Source organism: Podarcis raffonei, chromosome 16 (assembly GCF_027172205.1).
Source record: "Podarcis raffonei isolate rPodRaf1 chromosome 16, rPodRaf1.pri, whole genome shotgun sequence".
In the NCBI taxonomy this organism is placed as follows: Eukaryota; Metazoa; Chordata; class Lepidosauria; order Squamata; family Lacertidae; genus Podarcis; species Podarcis raffonei.
Genome location: NC_070617.1, coordinates 36,099,796 through 36,120,417, shown reverse-complemented (window position 1 = coordinate 36,120,417; position 20,622 = coordinate 36,099,796). Strand labels below are relative to the sequence as shown.

The 20,622-nt window shown below is 43.8% G+C and overlaps 1 protein-coding gene across 2 annotated transcripts in view; it reads right to left on the bottom strand.

Moving 5' to 3' along the window:
- LOC128404418 (transmembrane protein 132D-like) overlaps nt 1-20,622 on the bottom strand; it is a 468,160-nt gene that overhangs the window by 265,145 nt on the left and 182,393 nt on the right. The window lies entirely within an intron of this gene.

Sequence of the window (20,622 nt, the reverse complement as noted above, 5' to 3'; positions counted from 1 at the left end):
AATCTGGAAAAGGCGGATTGTCCTGACCGGAAGCCCAGCAAATGATTCAGCCTTTGTGGTGTAAAAAGGAGCTCGCATTCCCACCCACAAACCCCAGGAGCCAAGGAGCAACTCAAATGCAGCCTTCCACAATGGGACTCTCAATATGCTTAATTACAACCACATGCAGGGAACAAAGCCTTGTTTACAGCTTCATGTTTGTCTCAGTCATGATCATCAGCGCCCTGATTCATGCAGGTGAGTACGGGGATAGAACAATCAAATCATCACTCTTTATTTACCAGTATTCAAAAAAGAAATTTTGCCAAAATATATCAAACCAAATAAAGAACCATGACAATAAAATTACTAGTAACTGTATCGCATTTGCAGAATGCAAATTTATAAATTTGCTAAAATTAGGCCCAGGTGAGTTTTACATGCAGCAGCAGAATATTTAGGCACCTTGGAAGAGGTGGATGTGTTCGGATCCGAAGGAAGCAAGATAAAATTTACACTATATAAGAACATGACTTATTGATTCTATCTCTTCAGTTTCACCGGGGCTTTTGCATTGACCATGTACGTTTTTTTCATTTGTGCAACAATCTTCCAGGCAGAGGGCCTTCTCGGTAGTGGCGCCTGCCCTGTGGAACACCCTCCCATCAGATGTCAAGGAAATAAACAACTATCTGACTTTTAGAAGACATCTGAAAGCAGCCCTGTTTAGGGAAGTTTTTTATGTTTGAAGTTTTATTCTGTTTTTACTGTTCTGTTGAAAGCCGCCCAGAGTGGCTGGAGAAACCCAGCCAGATGGGCGGGGTAGAAATAATAAATTATTATTATCAGGGCTGTGTTATACTCAGTCCCACTTCCTACGCCTGCAAAGGTTAGGGGGCGGACATACCGTTTCATTTTTAATCAGTGCCTGCCTCGTAACATCTTGCTGGAATCTTGTAGCCTTTCATATCGCAAATGTTCTGGTTTATTTCTTTTAATCTTACTTTTGTTGACATATAGCACAGGAGTGCCCCACCAGTTGGCAAAAATGTCTTGACACTGGAGAAGCACCATAGAGCAACTAGGAAAGCAGAGTAAGATATGGGTGGTCCAGTATAAATCTACCACTAATTTGTATCAATAGCATGTTGCAGATGAAATAAAAAAAATTAAGGTCTTAGATATATAATAAATGTTCATAAATGTACCAACCAAGAACGTACATATATATGTGGACCACATGTCTGGAGCAGCACAGTAAGACCACCCTGAAACCATTTTGACTCCCAAACTGACCAAATGTTTTCCCTGCAAGGAGGGAGGGGGGTGAGGGAACGTTCCCATTGTCTCAGGAATTGGGTAATCACCATCTCAAAGGAATGGCCAGACCACCAGGAAAGGCAATCAGATAAGGCATTATCAGATAACCTGGCAGACAGGAAAAACAACAACATTCAAATTTCTGTGATGTAGGTATGATGTTTGTTGGGGGTGGTCTTGAGTTACACCCCTTCTGTGATGTATGTATGATGTATGGAGGGTTGGTCTTGAGCTCCAGGGCAGGGAATTTAAAATGTCTATATAAGGGCAGGCACACCTTGGTTCTGGGTTCTCCTCCTTTCCTGTGTGTGAGGGAGCACCCTGTTGCAACAGTTCAATGAAGATCAAGCTTACGAGCTGCTTTGCTTCTTAATATTCTCTGGTTGGCCTCTGTTATTTTCTCTGACCGATGGCGAACCTACAAAGGACTCTATAAGGGCTCTTGTGTCCCCCATAAGGGAATAAGGTCAGATTTTGTTTATTACACAGAATAAACCCACAAAGAACTAAAAGATAAAAAAGGCACATCTGGGCATTATTGGAAATTAAAAACAAAGAACGGCTTTGCAGACCCAGCCAATGCTATCAGAGAAGACCACAGCTGGGAGGAATGGCTGGCTGAGCAGGCAAAGAAGCCTCAGTGTCCAGCCAGCAACTGCCCAAGAGTGCCAGGTGCCGATGCCAGCATTCCTGCAGGACTGGCATTCCTTACCCAGAGTTTCTATGTGACAGCCATATTCAAACCCAAAGGCTGACTGATCTGAGTTTTTCAAATGACCCTCCAGGAGTAAGAACACAAGACAAGCTTGCTCCAAGACAACTAGCCCACCATCCTGTCTTCACAGTGGCTAACCAGGTATTGGTGCTTCTCGGTGGGAGACGGCCCTCTCCTGGCACCGGTCCGAAGCACATAGCACAGCACTCACCCTTCCAGACGTCTAAGCATAACATGCATCCGAAAATGCATGCACGTAGTTATGCTTCGAGGACCCCAGGAGCCCACTCCCCTTGAAATAACTTCACACTGACACTTATTTTAGTTTAAATCTTGGGCAAATTTTGGTCACAACTTTATTTATTACAACCATGTGAGCGGTATTGGCTTAGGCATTGGCTCTAAACTATAACTGACTCCACCTTTCTGATTGGTAGTCTAAAAGGGACACCAAGCCCTCAGAACGCTCAATCTGAGGTTTTTTCTGGGGTACCGCGTCGCTCTTGCAGTCACCCCTCTCTTCACGACACAGGGGCTCTTTCAGCCGAAAGAGTTCCCGTCCGCCATAACCAGGCGACCAACCAGAAGTCACCTCCCCCCCCACACACATTTCAATGAGTCAATGACTAACCACCCCCTTACAAGTTGTGACGATTGCTGAGGGGGTAGGCGAAAACCAAGTGGCTATAGCCAATCTGCCAAATGGAAAAAAAATTCCTACCCAGCCCCTGTTCCAAAACAGGCGACCCAAACCAAAGCAAGGCCAAAGCAACACTGCCTAACAGAAAGGGAGGGGCACGGGTGTTTGGCAGCGCGAAGCGCAGTGCCCCCAATTACGTCGCACTGCCATTCTTAACAGCCCCTGGGATCACGCCACCCGCCAGGCGATTGGCCCCATACAGTCTGGCATGATCCCAGGGCTATGGCTAGGGCTTGGGTTACACCCCTCCCTCTAAATTAACCCTTGGTGTGCCCTGAGTGCCCGTGTGCAACCAGGACCCTCAATTAGGAGGATCTCCTTAAACAGCAGAGTCCTAGCAGAAGCTGAGACTGCAGACGCGGGGCATCTGAGTTGAGTTATTTATATACAGGATCCAAATAAAGAATAGAGCGATCATGGTGTGTCTCTCTTCTCCACCGAGAGAGAAACAAGAGTCAGAACAAAGAGAGCGGAAGTGGTACACAGTGTCTTCCATTCTCACACTTCCGAAGCATGGAATGTAAACACACAGAGCACGTGATCTAATAGTCACACACGCAGCAATGGGAGAGAATGAAAATACTGACACCAGGTGCCTATGGCAAGCCTGCCATGAAAGCACTGCCCTCCTGCAGTTTCCAGCAACTGGTTTTCAGAAGCATGGTTGCCTCCAATGGTGGAGGAAAAGCACAGACATCATGGCTAGCAGCCACTGGTTGCCTTGGTCCTCTGTGGATAAGTCTCATCTTCTTTAGAAGCCATCCCAATTGGTGGCCTCTTGCCAGGTGGCCTCTTGATGAGGCCCTAAGCTACTGAAGGTAATGGGGTCCTTTATATGTCCAGCTGTCCTTTGTCAACAACAAATGGTCACTGTTTTTTTTGTGTTGAATATATGCTACATGGTAATTTAAGGACCTCATAGGTATCTAAAGCCATTTGCACATAACAAAATGTGTATTTTATCAAAGTAATTGTTGAACTGAAATACAGTTAAGAAGAAGTATACTAATAGTGAAATACAATTAAGAAGAAGTATATTAACAGTGAGGGGGACGCGGGTGGCGCTGTGGGTAAAAGCCTCAGTGCCTAGGGCTTGCCGATCGAAAGGTCGGCGGTTTGAATCCCCGTGGCGGGGTGCGCTCCCGCTGTTCGGTCCTAGCGCCTGCCAACCTAGCAGTTCGAAAGCACCCCCGGGTGCAAGCAGATAAATAGGGACCGCTTTCTAGCGGGAAGGTAAACGGCGTTTCCGTGTGCGGCTCTGGCTCGCCAGAGCAGCGATGTCACGCTGGCCACGTGACCCGGAAGTGTCCCCGGCCTCTTGAGTGAGATGGGCGCACAACCCCAGAGTCTGGCAAGACTGGCCCGTACGGGCAGGGGTACCTTTACCTTTTTATATTAACAGTGAAATAATTATTCAGCTTGAGAACCAAGATACCACTGTATATAGAAATGAGCAAATCAGTGAAATTTTAGGGAGCAGACTAGCAGGCGGGGCCCATTACTTACATCATAGGAGCCTACACAACACAAAACACTGTTGCTGTATGTAGGTTTTATTTTATTTATTTGTTATCTTATATTTTGGAAATGTACATCCAGTTTTTTTTTCCTTTAATTTTTTTGGGTGCCCCCAAGAGAGTGGGGCCCTAAGCTACAGCTTGTTTAGCTTATACATAAATCTGGCCCTGCCTCTTGAGAGTGAATTTTACAGTTTAGCTAAGTGCTGTCCTATCTGCTTTGAATCTTCCAGCATTCGACTCCGTCAAATGTCCCCGAGTTGTTTACCCAACTTGAAGCATCCACGTGACTTGAGAAATCGAAGGCTGGAAGAATCCTTTTCTTATAATGCCATCTCTCAATACACCAGGTTACATTAAGAACCATCCAAAACAAGGGCTTTATCTAATGAAGGATTGCCAAAATGTCACCTTTGATTTACTGCAGGGGGAGAAAGAAGATCCTATCCATTACACTGAGGTATTAAGTGCTAGTTCTGACAAATAGACTTAGGAGGTTAAGCATCCCTGTGAAGGAAGCCTTTCAGTCAGGAAACAAAGGGCATTGTTTTGTAGAAGACCCATTGAAGTGAACATGAACAGCACTACTGATGTTGTAGCAGCAGCAATAACGACAGCAACACTTGCACTCCATAAGTGGAACCCGAAATAAAATGTGGCCGTATCAATCACTTCTCTTCAGGTTCCCAGCCAGTCGGCTATGTCATTTCCCAGGATACTCCATTCCATTCCCGCACCCACCCAGTTTTCCATTATCAGTCACTTTGTAACTAATCCATGGACTGGTTTTTTGGGTTGTTGTTTTTTTCAAAGGGGTGATTCTTTTATTGGGGTGGGTGTGCTTTAAATGTAAGGAGTGGATGTGACCTTTTAAAAATATCTCACAACATTTAAGAACACCTAAGAGCATCTAAGGGACTCGGGTGGCACTGTGGTCTAAACTACAGAGCCTAGGGCTTGCCGATCAGAAGTTCAGCGGTTTGGATCCCCGCAACAGGGTGAGCTCCCGTTGCTCGGTCCCTGCTCCTGCCAACCTAGCAATTCGAAAGCACGTCAAAGAGCAAGTAGATAAATAGGTACCGCTCTGGCGGGAAGGTAAACGGCGTTTCTGTGCGCTGCTCTGGTTTGCCAGAAGCGGCTTAGTCATGCTGACCACATGACCTGGAAGCTGTACGCCGGCTCCCTTGGCCAATAAAGTGAGATGAGCGCCACAATCCCAGAGTTGTCCGCGACTGGGCCTAATGGTCAGCGGTCCCTTTACCTTTACCTTTAAGAGCATCTAAAAAGAATCACATAGCCTCACAGATAAAAAGTTAAGAATTTCCAGGAACCATATCTTTCAGCCATCAAATTTGTGAGTAAACAGGGATGTTTTAAAGTTCTTCCTAAACATTAACAATGAGAGAGGGAGAAACATCGAACCAGGAGATACCAGAAATTTAACCTCATTGGGACATATTATGTGGGCCCCACTAGCAAAACATTCTTTTTGGTCTGAAGTTGTTATCCCCCCTCAATTTTGCATTGGTGAAATCCTTGATATTTGCAGGTGTTTGTATGCATTTAAATGATTTTTCTGTCATGTGGCAATTAATAGCAGGAAAACAAAAGTGGATTTGCAAGCCCCTGTGATTGTCAAGAGACTTGTACTTTGAGTCTGGAAGGATAAATGCCAACCATCTATTATGCAATATTCTGAAGACCTTAATGCCCTGGTTACCTTTGAACATATTTCATATAGACATCAAATTTGTGCAGTTACCTATTTGGACATCTGGATGGCTCTTATTAACTCATGCTCTGGTGGTTGTTATATTTGTAATGTGAACTGATGGTGGTTTTCTGTTACTATATACGTATTATTTCTTCTTTTTCTTCTTCCATATGTATATATATTTGTTAGCACAATATTGCAAACAAAATAATAATAGCAACAACAACAACCTGGGACCTTGTGCATGCAAGAAAGATGCTCTACCTGGCAAGTATTAACCGCTCTCAATCTTAACCTGATAACTAACTGGCATTTGTCCAGATTTTAATTTGTCTGAATTAATTTTAAGATGTATTTTAATTAATTGATGCCTGTTTTTATGTATACTGTGTTATTTGTATGATGTTAGCCGCTCTGAGCCTGGCTCCAGCTGGAGAGGGCGGGGTACAAATATCATCATCATCATCATCATCATCATCATCATCATCATCATTATTACCACTGAGCTAAAACACCTTCTGAGCATATAATGCTACTTTTTGCTGAGCCACTGGTCCATCAAACAAAGCATTATCTACTCTGATGTGAAACGATGGCTCTGCAAGACCCAGGTTCTAATCACCTGCTAGCTGACACCTCTTTAATTGCAGATTCCACAAATTGGACCAGGGGCTTTCTGTATGCAAAGCGCATCTCTTCCACTGAGCTTAAACCCCCACATTGGTCCCTGCTCCCTCGTGCAAGAGAATTATCAATATCTCCGATGGATTTTGCATCCCAAACTGACGCACAAAAACTGGCCCAGTTTCTGTCACCGGCATTTATTTGTGTCAGCTTCAGCACAGAAGAAAAGAAAATGCAACCTTTTTCTTCTGCTAGCGTGCTTGGCAGTGCGAAGGGAAATCTGCCTGACTTTCAAAGACCACCCCCCAACACACACCAAACAGCCGCTAATCGATATGTCCTTAACTCTTCAAACAAGGTTTGAACAAGGAACCAGAGAGGAGTAACTGCTGCTGCTAATCGTGCTTGTAATGAGAGAGGCTCAGAGGAGAGTCCCACGGTAGCGCCTTGCAGGCACTGCGGCAAATAATTGAATCCATGGAAGATGCCGCCAGACTGAAGCGAAAGACAAACCAGGCAGAAAATGCTCACATATTATTAATTACATTTGTATCCTGTTCTTCCTCCCAAAGGAGTCCAGGGTGGCAAACACACAAGCCAAAGAACGCAACAGTTGTTGGTATCCGGCAGTCTTGGAGGAGGAGAACACCTTTGGGGTGAAGTCAAACGGTTGGAGGGAGACTGCACCTGCTGTGGCTGTAGAGACTGGTGGAGCTGGGGCAGATGGAGGCATCCGATTGTGCAGTTCCTGATGCACCACGGCATTTTCTCTCTTTGTGCTCCTCCCAGCAGTCATTCCTCCTCTGGTCATTACTGAGGATGCATGACCTGACTGTCCGTCCAAGGCATGGATCTGGCCCAATCGCCTTCTAAATCCAGCCCGCAGGAATCAGGTCCAGGAATCAGCGTGTTTTTACATGAGTAGAATGTGTCCTTTTATTTAAAGTGCATCTCTGGGTTATTTATGGGGCATAGGAATTCGTTCATTTATTTTTCCCCCAAAATATAGTCCGGCCCCCCAAAAGGTCTGAGGGACAGTGAACCGGCCCCCTGCTGAAAAAGTTTGCTGACCCTTCGTCCAGGGATTGCCATTGCTGATGTTGCCAGACTTCACTGTAACACAGAATTGGTCTGTCAAGAGGCCTGGTGTTTAAAGCCAGCTCTCCACAGAGCACGTCCTTCCTTCTTTTTCTTTTTGTATATAATTTTTATTAAGTTTTCTGTTTCATAATTTAAGATACTCATTTTACATCCCTAAGATATCAATGACTTCCCTTCTTCTCTTTCCATGGTTCATTTTACGTATCATAAATCTCTTCATATTTTACAAAAACTATACCATTCAGTATTCCATTATTGCATCCATCAAAACTTATTACACTGTTGAATTTATCTTAATGCTGCCAGCGTTTTCAGCTGTACACAATTATTTCCCATATATTCAATAAACATTTTCCAATCTTCTTTAAACGTATGTTCTTCTTGTTCTCTTATTCTATATGTTAAGTCTGCAAGCTGTGCATATTTTGTTAGCTTAAGTTGCCATTCTTCCTTAGTTGGGATCTTGCTCGTTTTCCATTTTGGGGCTAAGAAAACACGGGCTGCAGTAGTAGCATACAGAAATAACCTTTTTTGACATCTGGGAATTTCAGTCTGAGTTATCCCCAACAGAAAGGACTCTGGGGTTTTTTTTTGGGGGGGAGTACTTTTAAGAATTTTTTTTCAATTTGTTATGGATCATTTCCCAATACTCTTTTACCCTTTCCACAGAACATGTTGTGACATTAACATATGAGAGTGCTGGAGGTGAAGTAGTTAAACAAGTTCCCCAATCAGAACCCAGGGGGGTGGAGTCAGCTCTGGGAGGGGCGCAGAGAGGAGTTCGTTGGGAGTTGGGTGGTTGGTTGGAGTGGGAGTGAATTGGGATAGAGTCTGTGGGGAGGTTGAGTTAGTGTAGAGAAATAAGCTGAGTCAGGAACAGTTAGGGGCTAGGAAGACAAGTAAATATCTGAGAGGTGGTTTAGTGAGTGACAGCAGGTAGCGGAAGTTATAGGTCTGGATAGGCACCCCATGATTGTAGTTGACCGATACCGTTTATGAAACCACACGCTTGTTAAACTGCAATAAATAAACAGAAGTTTATGTTCCAATTTAAACCTGACTGGACTCAGTATTGTACCAGGTAGGGCCTGGGTGGTGGCAGTGAGAAATAAAGTGGTGGCACAGGGATGAATAGACAGTGAAACGTCCGGGGACCCTGTGTGATCGCCACACACGTCCTTGGACAGTCTGCCATCTCTGTTCTGTGGAGATAGCCATGTCAGCATAGACATCACTGAGACATGAGGATGTGCATCCTCACAAAGAAACAAACAAAAATATATATTCATTATTTTGAAGCACCTTTCAGAAACAAATCAAATTTTGGCCCTTTTCTGCTGAAGTTTTTTTCATGTTGAAAGTAACAAGCAACATGTTGAAAGTAACAAGCAACATTAGAACGGGCCTTTTCAGTGGTGGCTCCCTGCTTGTAGAATGCTCTCCCTCTGGGAGGTTCATCCAGTAACATTGTTACATATTTTCAAGTGTCAGGCAAAAACATTCCTTTTTAATCAAGCCTCTGGCTTTTAACTATCTGTGGCCTTTTTGCATGGGTTGCATGTTTTAATGTAGGTTTGTTTCTGTTTTTAAAAAAATAGAATTGTCATATACCGGTATATAATGTATGTGTATATAGTTTAGGGTATGTGTTGTTTGCTTAAAATATTGTGAGTTGCTTTGACTTGCAATGGCAAAATAGTGACTAGTAAATTTAATAAATAATAAGAAATAAGAAGAACTGAGATAGCTCAATCAGTAGAATGCGGGACTCTGAATTTCAGGGTTGTGGCTTTGAATCCCACATTGGGCGAAAGATTGCTGCATTGCAGGGGGTTGGACTAGATGACCCTTGTGGCCCCTTCCAACTCTTATTATTTCTCCGAATAATAAGTCTAGCCTTGAAGCTCACAACTATAACATTACAATACCTTGAAGTGTTTGCTTTGCAAAGAGGATCGGGCAATTTTAAGTGGATAAAAAAAATGGGCATTGCCAATATCTTACACATTTCCTCAGAATGGGGAATTCCTCTCTTCTCTGGCTGCAATCTCCCTTGGACAAAACTACAAGGGCATAAAAACCACAGGGGGAAAAAGACAACCCAGCAACATTAACTATGATGTATGATACAGGCCAGTGTTTATGAAACATTTTAATGAACACCAGGAAGCCACATAATATGATTATTGGTGCCATTGGGCTTTTATTTATGCCGAACGAATCGTTGAGCCAAGGAACTGGCACTCGGTTTGGGGATTACGGCACTCCGGAGATCCCTGCTGGGACATAGCCGCAGTTGCAACAGGTTAGCGAACGAGGCTGTAAGTCATAGAGCTCCTTCCACTCAGTGCTGGAAGTTAAATAATTTAAAGGCAAGTTTCGGAAACGAGAAATACACGCTGCTAACCGCGCAAGCGATAAAAATAAATGATGGCGAGGGTAAATCAAGGCCACATCAAGCGGTTGCATTTCCCTTTGGCCCAGCTTCCCTGCTGCCATTTAAATCCTGGTTCTCAAAGATTTGCAGGGCAATCTTCTCTAAGGCCCCATCTGTAAGATATACTTTGGCTTCCTCCAAATCCTGGGAGTTGCGGTTTGCTAATGGAAGCAGTGAGAGATTTTACTTTCTTGGGCTCCATGATCACTGCAGATGGTGAAAGCAGCCACGAACTTAAAAGACACCTGCTTCTTGGGAGAAAAGCAATGACAAACCTAGACAGCATCTTTAAAAGTAGAGACATCACCTTGCCAACAAAGGTCCGTATAGTAAAAGCTATGGTTTTCCCAGTAGTGGTGTATGGAAGTGAGAGCTGGACCATAAAGAAGGCTGATCGCCGAAGAATTAACGCTTTTGAATTATGGTGCTGGAGGAGACTCTTGAGAGTCCCATGGACAGCAAGAAGATCAAACCTCTCCATTCGTAAGGAAATCAGCCCTGAGTGCTCACTGGAAGTACGGATCGTGAAGCTGAGGCTCCAATACTTTGGCCACCTCATGAGAAGAGAAGACTCCCTGGAAAAGACCCTGATGTTGGGAAAGATGGAGGGCACAAGGAGAAGGGGACGACAGAGGACGAGATGGTTGGATAGTGTTCTCAAAGCTATGAACATGAGTTTGACCAAACTGCGGGAGGCAGTGGAAGACAGGAGTGCCTGGCGTGCTCTGGTCAATGGGGCCACGAAGAGTTGGACACGACTAAATGACTAAACAACAAAGGTTGCTGAAAGCAGACCCCCAATTTCCCTTCCATGATTTTCAGAGTGGTCTAAAAATAATTTCCTCTTCCTAGGAAACTCTGGGAATTGGAGCTCTGAGAGCAGAATATGAGTCTCCAAGCAACGCTCAGCACCCTTGGCAAAACTACAGCTCCCAAAATTATTTAGGGGAAGGTATGGCTGTTTCAATGTATGATGTGGTCCAAGTAAGATTTGCCTCAAGTTGCAATGTGACACTTGCAGGTGACAGTGATCCTTCCAGTACACAAAAGACCTCAAAATATATGTCCCCTCGAAAATGGTCAATGCACAAAAGAGTGTTTGCTCTTTCTGCTCAGTTCCTGTTTGTGCTGGCCCACACTTTAGAGACACCCAGATTTCATCAGATGCCAGGTTTGGATGCCCACCCTCTCATCTGTTTTGAGCAGAAGCCCAAAGAGCTTCTAACTGAGACTGGCTTGTGTAGGTGCCTTTTATCCCATTGGCTGGGGATGCACCACATGGGAGACTTTCCCACACCATTTTGTGGCCCTGTCTCTTTTTGTGCTCTTTTGTGTTATGCCATGTCCCGCAACAACCATTTGTTCTCATGCCACATCCAGCCACTTTGTGACTGTCACACAGAACGCTTTCTCAAACTTCCCGAACGCACCAGGGCAAACTGTAGTTATATGGCGCCCTGTGCGTGGCGGGAGGTAATGCCTGAATGTTGTTGTTGTTGTTGAATGCCTGAATAACAACAACAAATACTTTATTGTAGTCCAAAGACCCACAAGATGAAGTTCAGGGCATATAAAGATCATTAAAAGCATGCAGACTACTAGGATAAATCGTAAGACTATGCTTGTTTCTGACCTCGGTCTAATGCAAATGGATCTCTGACCCTGACCAACTCAGACAGAGGTAGAATTTGTGTTAGAAATCCATCTTCTTGCCCGCCAGTGTTGCTGTACGGAAAGGCACAAAGGGAACAGGTTAAATAACGTGAATTTAAGACACTGTGTGGACAAGCAGGCGCTTGCCGTGTGTGTTGTGGGCCCTGCTTTTCTTCCCACCAGCCACTACTTCTCCACGCTTACTTTTCTACCAACATGGGTTGCTTCCATGTTGCCCCCACCCCCACCCCCAGCCATAAGACAAGAAAACAAAAGGGCTGCTTGAAATCTGGGATTTTGCCCCAAACTGATAACAAGCACAGTCTTGAAAATTTCAAATGAAATTTGACAGATGGGCTTAATTAGCTATTCCGATACAAAGTCATAATATTTGCAGTTAATATTCATACTAAAACACCCTGCTGCCTGTGATAATATTTGTATGTTAATCCTGTTACGATAAGGGTTTCGGTCCCCCAAACCTCTCCAAACAGAAAGCGCGATACGTTTCAGAATTCTGATAAAAGCGGCGCGTATCCTTCCCGCCCGCTTGTCGCTGGTGTGAGCATCTCTTTAATCCGTGAAATTACACCTGTCACAGCGAGTTAGCTTTATTAACACTGTTTCCCGATCCACGGAAAATGATCAGAACACACGAAAGCGTGGAATCTCCAGTTAATTAATGCCACCACCTTTTCATTTATACAATCAGATTTCTGGCGGTGTGTGTGTGTGTTTTAAAGAGTGATAGTTAAACTATATGTATATTTGGGGCATAGGGCAGTTAGAAATAACATATAAACAAATGCCGGCGGGTAACTAAACAAAGAAAGCTCTGTCAAGTTCTAAACAGCAGTGTTAATATCTGTTTCATGACATCAAAAATCGTTTGATGCTACGGAATCATTTTTCAATGAAAGCCAATACAGTGGTTCTTCGGGTTAAGTACTTAATTCGTTCCGGAAGTCCGTTCTTAACCTGAAACTGTTCTTAACCTGAAGCACCACTTTAGCTAATGGGGCCTCCTGCTGCCGCCGTGCCGCCGGAGCACGATTTCTGTTCTCATCCTGAAGGAAAGTTCTTAACCTGAAGCAATATTTCTGGGTTAGCGGAGTCTGTAACCTGAAATGTATGTAACCTGAAGTGTATGTAATCTGAGGTACCACTGTAATTTAAAAAAATTAAAAGCAGGACCCAATGTCTTCAGCGATCTCTCCCCTTTAAAATATACAATGGTAAAGCTAGATGTGAACTTAAGAGTTTGTCTAGTCCAGCATCCCTGACAGATGGCAGTGCGTCTTCTGCTTAAAATACCTCTGGCAAAGGAGAGACCACCACTTTCCGAGGCAGATTGTTCCACTGTCAAACAGCTGGTCCCTGTTGGACCAAACTCTGCTTCCCTGCCATTGTTACTTCTTGGTTCTCATCCTGTCTTCCAGGGCAACAAATCTGCTCTAGCTTCTGCATGGCAGCCCTTTGACTATTTGAAGACAGTGAGCATGCCTTCCCTTAATCCTCTCTTCTCCAGGCTAAACACGAACGAGGGCTGGGAACCAGATTCAGCTGAAGCCCAAAGCAAATCAAGCAGCTCACTGGTGCTGCCATGGAGCAGAGGATCGGGTGGGAACTTGAGGCAGGCGGCCTCAGTGTGCTCCCTTCAGAGAGCACACTGAGGGAACAGAACCCAGCAGGATTGAATCCTCCACTCAACAACCGGTGAGTGGATTCAGTTCTGCTGGCTGCAGGATGCTCCTTCATCCCTGTGTGGAGCAAAACAGCTCCCAGCACTATTGAACCTCCTGCTCTTCTTGTTAGAATTCCTGCTCCGTGATTGCAGTCATGGGATTGTTGTCTATCACATGATGGTGTATGTTTTGACTCCACAGAGTGGGAGGTGACGAAGACAGGATGTTTGTGTTACTGTGTTCCATGAAGTGGGGATATTGTCCTTTGTTCTTTCTCTTTGCTGTCTGTTGCTAGAGAGAGAGGGAGCCATGTTGCAGTGCTCCGTGTGTGTTTATATGTCAATAGATTAGCCAAAATGCTGAGTTGCTGAGGTCTGTCATGCAAGCTGCGAAGACTCTGCAGAACCCTAAGTGTGCCGATATCTATTGGAATTGGTCGCTGTGATGTTCGGGGCAGAAGAAAGCTTTTGAAGGTCCTGAACGATCGACCAGGAGGGAGGGAACATGCTAGTCAGGCATGTGTCTCTGCCAGGGTCCTACTCGAGTGTAGGACAAGCTCCTGACACTTCTTCCCCCATCCACTCCTGCCCTGAATTGAGATGGGGTCGGATCTGGGGCCGGTGGTCCCAAGCAGGGCGGGATTTAGGTTTTATGAGGCCCTATGCTACTGAAGGTAGTGGAGCCCTTTATATGTCCAGCTGTCCTTTGTCAACAACAAATGGTCACTGCTTTTTGTGTTGAATGTATGCTATATGGTAATTTATGACCTAAAGCCATTTGCACATATTGCCACACAATCAGTCCATGCAGAATGTAGGCACCCTATATATAGAAATGAGCAAACCAGTGATATTTTAGGGAGCAGGCTAGCAGGCGGGTCCCATTACTTACATCATAGGAGCCTACACAACACAAAACACTGTTGCTGTATGTAGGTTTTATTTTATTTTTTATCTTACATTTTGGAAATGTACATCCAATGTTTATTTCCTTAAAAAAAATTTGGGGCCCCCAAGAGAGTGGAGCCCTAAGCTATAGCTTGTTTAGCTTATACGTAAATCCGGCACTGGTCCTGAGGTTGGCCTGGATTAGGTCAGTGGAGAAGGGCGAAGTACAGCCGTATTCAACATTCACACATCTCTTTCATAGGACTCGGTTTCATTATCTTGGTCACCTGTCTCTGAATATGCTCCAGATGGTCAACGTCCTTCTAAAAATGTGGCTCCCAGAACTGAACAGCAGTTCCATGAACAGTGAACAGGCATAGTAAAAATTAATAGGAAAGCAACATGTAAATAATTTAGTCTATTAGATGAATGTCTTTTAAAATTAGCAATGAGTGGGCTCCTCTGAGTCCAGTTCACTGCTGGTCCTTTAAGAATGGATTAATTAAGAAGATACCTTCCAGGCTACTAAAATGATCCAGCTTTGCTTTTCACTGAGAGGTACTAATCCGATCAGGCCTTAGACCCCAAGAGGTTCACAATGATGCAATCAGGCAATTCAAGCTCCTAACCATGATGGCTATGTTCTGCCCGCATTGTCAGAAGCAGCATGCCCCTGGATACTAGTCGCAGGTGGGTGGGTCGAGCGATGTTGTGCTCAGATCCCCCTTTTGGGCTTCTCGTGGTTGGTCACTGTGGCAACAGGAAACTGGACAATAGGATCCCTGCTGTGTTCTTCCATTTGTAGCCTTATTAGACTTTACTGATTGGTGGGCTCTGCGTTGTTCCTGGTCGGGAGGAAGGAAGTCAAATGACACCGAGGGTTGGTTCAGAGAAAGAGTTCTTTATTCCTGCTCTTCGGAGCAGCAGAAAGGCACTTGCGTGGTCAGACCACAGCAAGTCCAAAGAAATGAGAAATTTCATACAGTATATATATCCTCCAGGCACCCTCTCCCTCCTTCCCGAGGAATCCAACCACGTCAGCCTATACACGCAGGTTGACATCACATATGTTCCTGCTCCGGTATTCTTAACCATAAAAGGGTATTCCTTCCTGTACTTCTGACCATAAAAGCGTATTCCTGTTCCTACTCTTATCTTGGAGCAAGAGGTCACCAACTCCAAGAACACACTCTGGCGCTGTTCCTGGACTAGGTCTTTGCGTCAGGATGTAAGATAAGACCTAGACATGTCATCCCTACTCCACTGGAACAGCCAAGGTCATCCTTGCCGTCACAAACTGATAAAGGAGAGGGCTCTGAGCACTTGTTTATACAGCTGGGTTTTTGTTTATACATTGACTCAGAGCTCAAGTTAATGGATTTTAGCTAAGGAAAAATAGGGATTTTGGTGCCCATTTCAAACTGCCTGCACAGTCAGTTTGGGGTTTGGGAAACCCATTCCTTCACATTGTGTTCTTATTTCAACTTAAATGGCTGCAATTATTTTTAAATACACATCTAAGATGTTAAATTAGCACCCATAAATTTTATGCTGAGATGTGTGCTACCTTTCGCCCTATTTATCTTCAGTGCACTTCCTCTTTAAGAAGGATGTGTTCAATTTTCACCCCTGTGCTGAGTCTCCCATTTCCCCAAGTGGCAAGGCTAGCCCAGAGGAGAAGGCCCGTCCACTTTGGGTTTGCGAGACTTTTTCCAGTAACATCTCCTCATCCAGTCAGTCATCCCACACACCAAGAAAGCACCATTGCTCTAGATTCACAATTAAGGTCTGCACAACTGCCTTAGAGTGTTGCTGAGTGATATTGACAAAGTGCCAAAGCTATCCTGGAGGAATGCAAGTGAGAGAAACAAGTTGAAATGGACTTTTATGAGTGTATTTATTTGAGTGGTTAAATAAAATATTGACTGTAGCCATTTTATTTAAACTGGCATAGTGCAGAAGAATGAATAAAGCTCAACAATTGAACTATTTTGTGATATTTTGGAAGAACACATTCCAAGACCATATCCACAACATTCAGCCTCTCTCTCTTTTTCTTTTCTTTTTTTCTTTTTTTGGTAATTCATGGACTTTTACAACTTCTGCTCTGCATCTTTGTTGTTTATTCTTCCTTTTCTGTTTTTAAATGAATGGTGGAGAGGAAATAATTACAAATCAGTACGATCAGCATGCACAACTGTGTGACCTGAAAGACTAATGAAGTCCAGGCACCTGCCTTGCCTGGTGAGTCAACCAGAAACTTGATAGAGCTTCTAGTTTTGCAGCCTGTCTGTGATTAAAACTGCAAGTTATCAAGTATCTTGAAAGCTACAATTAGGGATGGAAGACTATTTTAGTTTGGGGTCTTTCAGTTCCTCATTTTTCCAACAATAAATGTACAGTGGTACCTTGGGTTACAGACGCTTCAGGTTACAGACTCGGCTTAACCAAAAATAGTACTTCAGGTTGAGAACTTTGCTTCAGGATGAGAACAGAAATCGCACGGCAGTGGCACGGTGGAAGTGGGAGGCCCCATTAGCTAAAGTGGTACCTCAGGTTAATGACAGTTTCAGGTTAAGAATGGACCTCCAGAATGAATTAAGTTCTTAACCCAAGGTACCACTATAGTTCGCAACATTTCTGCAGCAATCTGCATTTAAAAATAAAAATCCTCACACAAAAAAAAATCTAAAATGGCATTTTAGTGTGAATTTGCACTGTGGTCTAAACTACTGAGCCTAGGTCTTGCCAATCGGAAGGTCAGCGGTTCGAATCCCCGTGACGGGGTGAGCTCCCGTTGCTCAGTCCCTGCTCCTGCCAACCTAGCAGTTCAAAAGCACGTCAAAGTGCAAGTAGATAAATAGGGAAGGTCTGGCAGGAAGGTAAATGGCGTTTCTTTGTGCTGCTCTGGTTTCATCAGAAGCGGCTTAGTCATGCTGGCCACATGACCTGGAAAAACTGTCTGTGGACAAACGCCAGCTCCCTCGGCCAGTAAAGCGAGATGAGCGTCCGTACCCCAGAGTTGTTCACGACTGGACTTAACTGTCAGGGGTCCTTTACCTTTACCTTTTTTGCCTGATAAACACACTTTTGTATGCAGTTTTGACTAATGTTGAAATTTTTGCGAGCAATTTCTCCTACTATAATGCATTTTTGTATGTTGTCTTCAAAAATATGTGCAATTTCATCAAACATATGCATTTTGGTAAACACTGATTGGGTGGAGAACTGCATCACAGGATTCACTTATGTGTGGATTTAAAAGGATAGTTATGTTTTGGTTCCCACGTTGTTCCAGAAAGTGCAGAATCGATCAATTCAGCTTTAAATGTGAACTGAAACAGATTTTGCCCCATCCCTACAGACCGTATGTGCCTGCTTGCTCACCAGGCTGAAATGAAGTATGTGGATAACACCCAGGAAATCTATGTTACCCATTCTCCAGCCTCTTTGGGGAGAAATCCAAGGTGACCACCAGCATTCCTGAGATACATCGCATAACATCAGGAGGCCCCTGCCTGGCCAAAAAGTGTTTGAAGCATATTGTTAACAGCATGATCTCCGACACACACAGGGCATTATGATCCTCACTTTGATAACACACTATGTTTAGTACATGAATTCGTGCTTGTCCGTTTTGTGTACAGTGGTACTTTGGTTTGCAAATAGTCTGGTTTGCATACGTTTTGGATTGCAAACACGTCAAACCCGGAATGGCGTGTCCCGGTTTGCAAACTTTTTTTGGATTGCAACCCATTTTTTTTATTATTATTATGAACAAAAAAAAATTGCAGGCCCCATTGGCATAAGCACGTCTTGGGTTACAACCTGTTTTGGTTTACAAACGGACCTCCGGAACGGATTATGGTTGTAAACCAAGGTACCACTTTATTGAGCTGTCATCCTTCCCTGTTTAGAAAGGGGGATGTGGTATTAGTTACGTAAGGCACAATGGCCAGTAGGAGGTGCTGTGCAGGGAGGTTGGAGATTGCAAGTAGGAAAACAAAGTTAGCAATGACCTCTCCCAACATGGCATTCTGGTTTTCTGTTCATCCTATACTGGCAAAGATAAATCTTTGCTCGTTGGTAGTCCCAACCAAGTCACATTCTCTTCACGTAATCTACCTCACTTACGCAGACACCAAAATGATGTTCTTTCCAATACTAGAAATTTAGGGCACATTGCTGATAATAATATTGCACATTATTCCATGAATAGAGAGGCGTATGTGCAAAAACTAGCCTACTGTACAAATATGACATTTACATTTGTGGATCTTCCCAGATTTCCTTCTGGCCCTGCCCACCACCAATATGTGGCCCTCAGAAGTTTGCATGGAAGCGAATGTGTTCCCTGGGCTGGAAAAACAACAACCATGCCAGCTCTGATGTATATGAATGGCCCCTAGCTGTTAGTAAAACCAGAACAAAAGTGATTGTTTTCATAAACGAGGAACCGAAACAGTAGCCAGCTTCTTAAATGCTGATTGTTTTAAGGGTCACTGTCCTACATTAGCAATTACACTGTGGGAATTAAAAAAAAATAAAAATCAAGCTCTAAGTCTCTGAATGTGGATTAAAAATTCACTCACAAGAACGGCGGAATGAAGCATGTAAAGCATTTTTTTTTTTAATTCCCCCTGGAAAGTTCAGGATACAAACCAAGGGTAGTAATTAGCAAGACGCTCATCTTTAAAGCTCTCCAGTAATTTGAAGAGACTGAACAAGAGGGTTGGACAAAATTCAAAGCTCTTTTTTTAAAACACACACACACACACACACACAGAGCCTTCTGCCTTTTCCTAGTTCCTTTAGGCAATTGAGATGGCTTTTTTGAAATAAAAAAAATACATTCCTCTTTGATTTATAGCACATACAGCACAATAAGCAAAATAATAATATTATAAACCAACTCAAAATGATAGCGTTCTTAGGTCATAGCCAACTAATTTCAACTGAGAGTAGGTCCACTGAACTTAATGAGCATAGGTTAGTGATGGATCTACTCTGAGTAGATTCATCCGGCATTAAATACAACCCAAAATCTACCCCTCCCTCTCCACCCCAAAGATACATTTGCTGCATATATTTGATGAGCATGATGTAGAACTTCATGATGTAGAAAGAAAGAAAGAAAGAAAGAAAGAAAGAAAGAAAGAAAGAAAGAAAGAAAGAAAGAAAGATCTGCTATGAATAAAAAGGATCCAAAGGTGTGAAAAGAAATCTGACCTTTGACAAACAATGTTTACCGTGGTGGCTTCCCCCAAGCAACTTTCTAAACAGCCAAGGGACCAATTTTCATGTGAGCTTGACCTCTGGCAAAGCCTTACACATTGCAGAGGATTCTGAGGCACATTCAACAGCACATGCTCAGCTCACGTGCTTCACTGTAAGCCCACACAAAATGTCAACGTGCCCCAGAAGAACCTTCCCAACCCCAATGGATCATCCTAAAGAAGTCTTCAACATTTTCTGCTAGCCTGCTGGAGGCTGGCAGAGCAGTGATGGATAGTCCCGATGCAGTAGAGGCCGGTCTGTTATGGGAAATGGGGAACTGCCCCACCACACTCAGCTATTTCCCACCTACCTGCCTTCTTATTTAACCACAACCTCAGCAGGTAGCCCTGGCTGCCGGCTTCCTCCTGCTCCTTAGTGTCAATTTTGCTCTTGCAGAACTCAACAGGAGGAGGGGACAGCAGTAAAATTGGTTGGTTCCTTCTGTGATTGGCTCTGGCTCCACTATCTTCTGCCCTTCCAGTCCCAGTGGGCACCTCGCCTCCCTCAGTAACCTCTTGCATTACTGTGCTAGGTGTTGAAGGAGGAGGTTTCTCTCCGCTGATACATCCCTTGGTTTCTGTGCTGTATCCACAGCGCTGGGTTTATCCATAAGCTAAGGGAACTGTGGTTTAGGGGCTCAGATTATGTGGGGCCCTCTAAACACAAAAAGTATTACTAAATTTAAAGTTTTGCGTAATTGGTTAAAAAAACAAATAAAGGAACCGGGAGAAACAGATGCTAATAGAGACATTATTGTTCTGCTATGACAAAAATGTACTTAATGGCCACACAATTACTTGTCACATTGTGCTTATGAATCTGCAGAAATAACGATATCAAAATTTCATTAGCTGATCTTGGTTGCTGTACATTCAAAGTAAGAAATCATAAGGTCTTTTCATTTAAAGGTATTTCGTATGCAAATAAGCTTATTGCAATATTTATGCTTTAGGTAGGTTGTGAGTTTTTAGTTCCGTCCTAGCCTTGGTACTAATATATATGCAGATATAAAA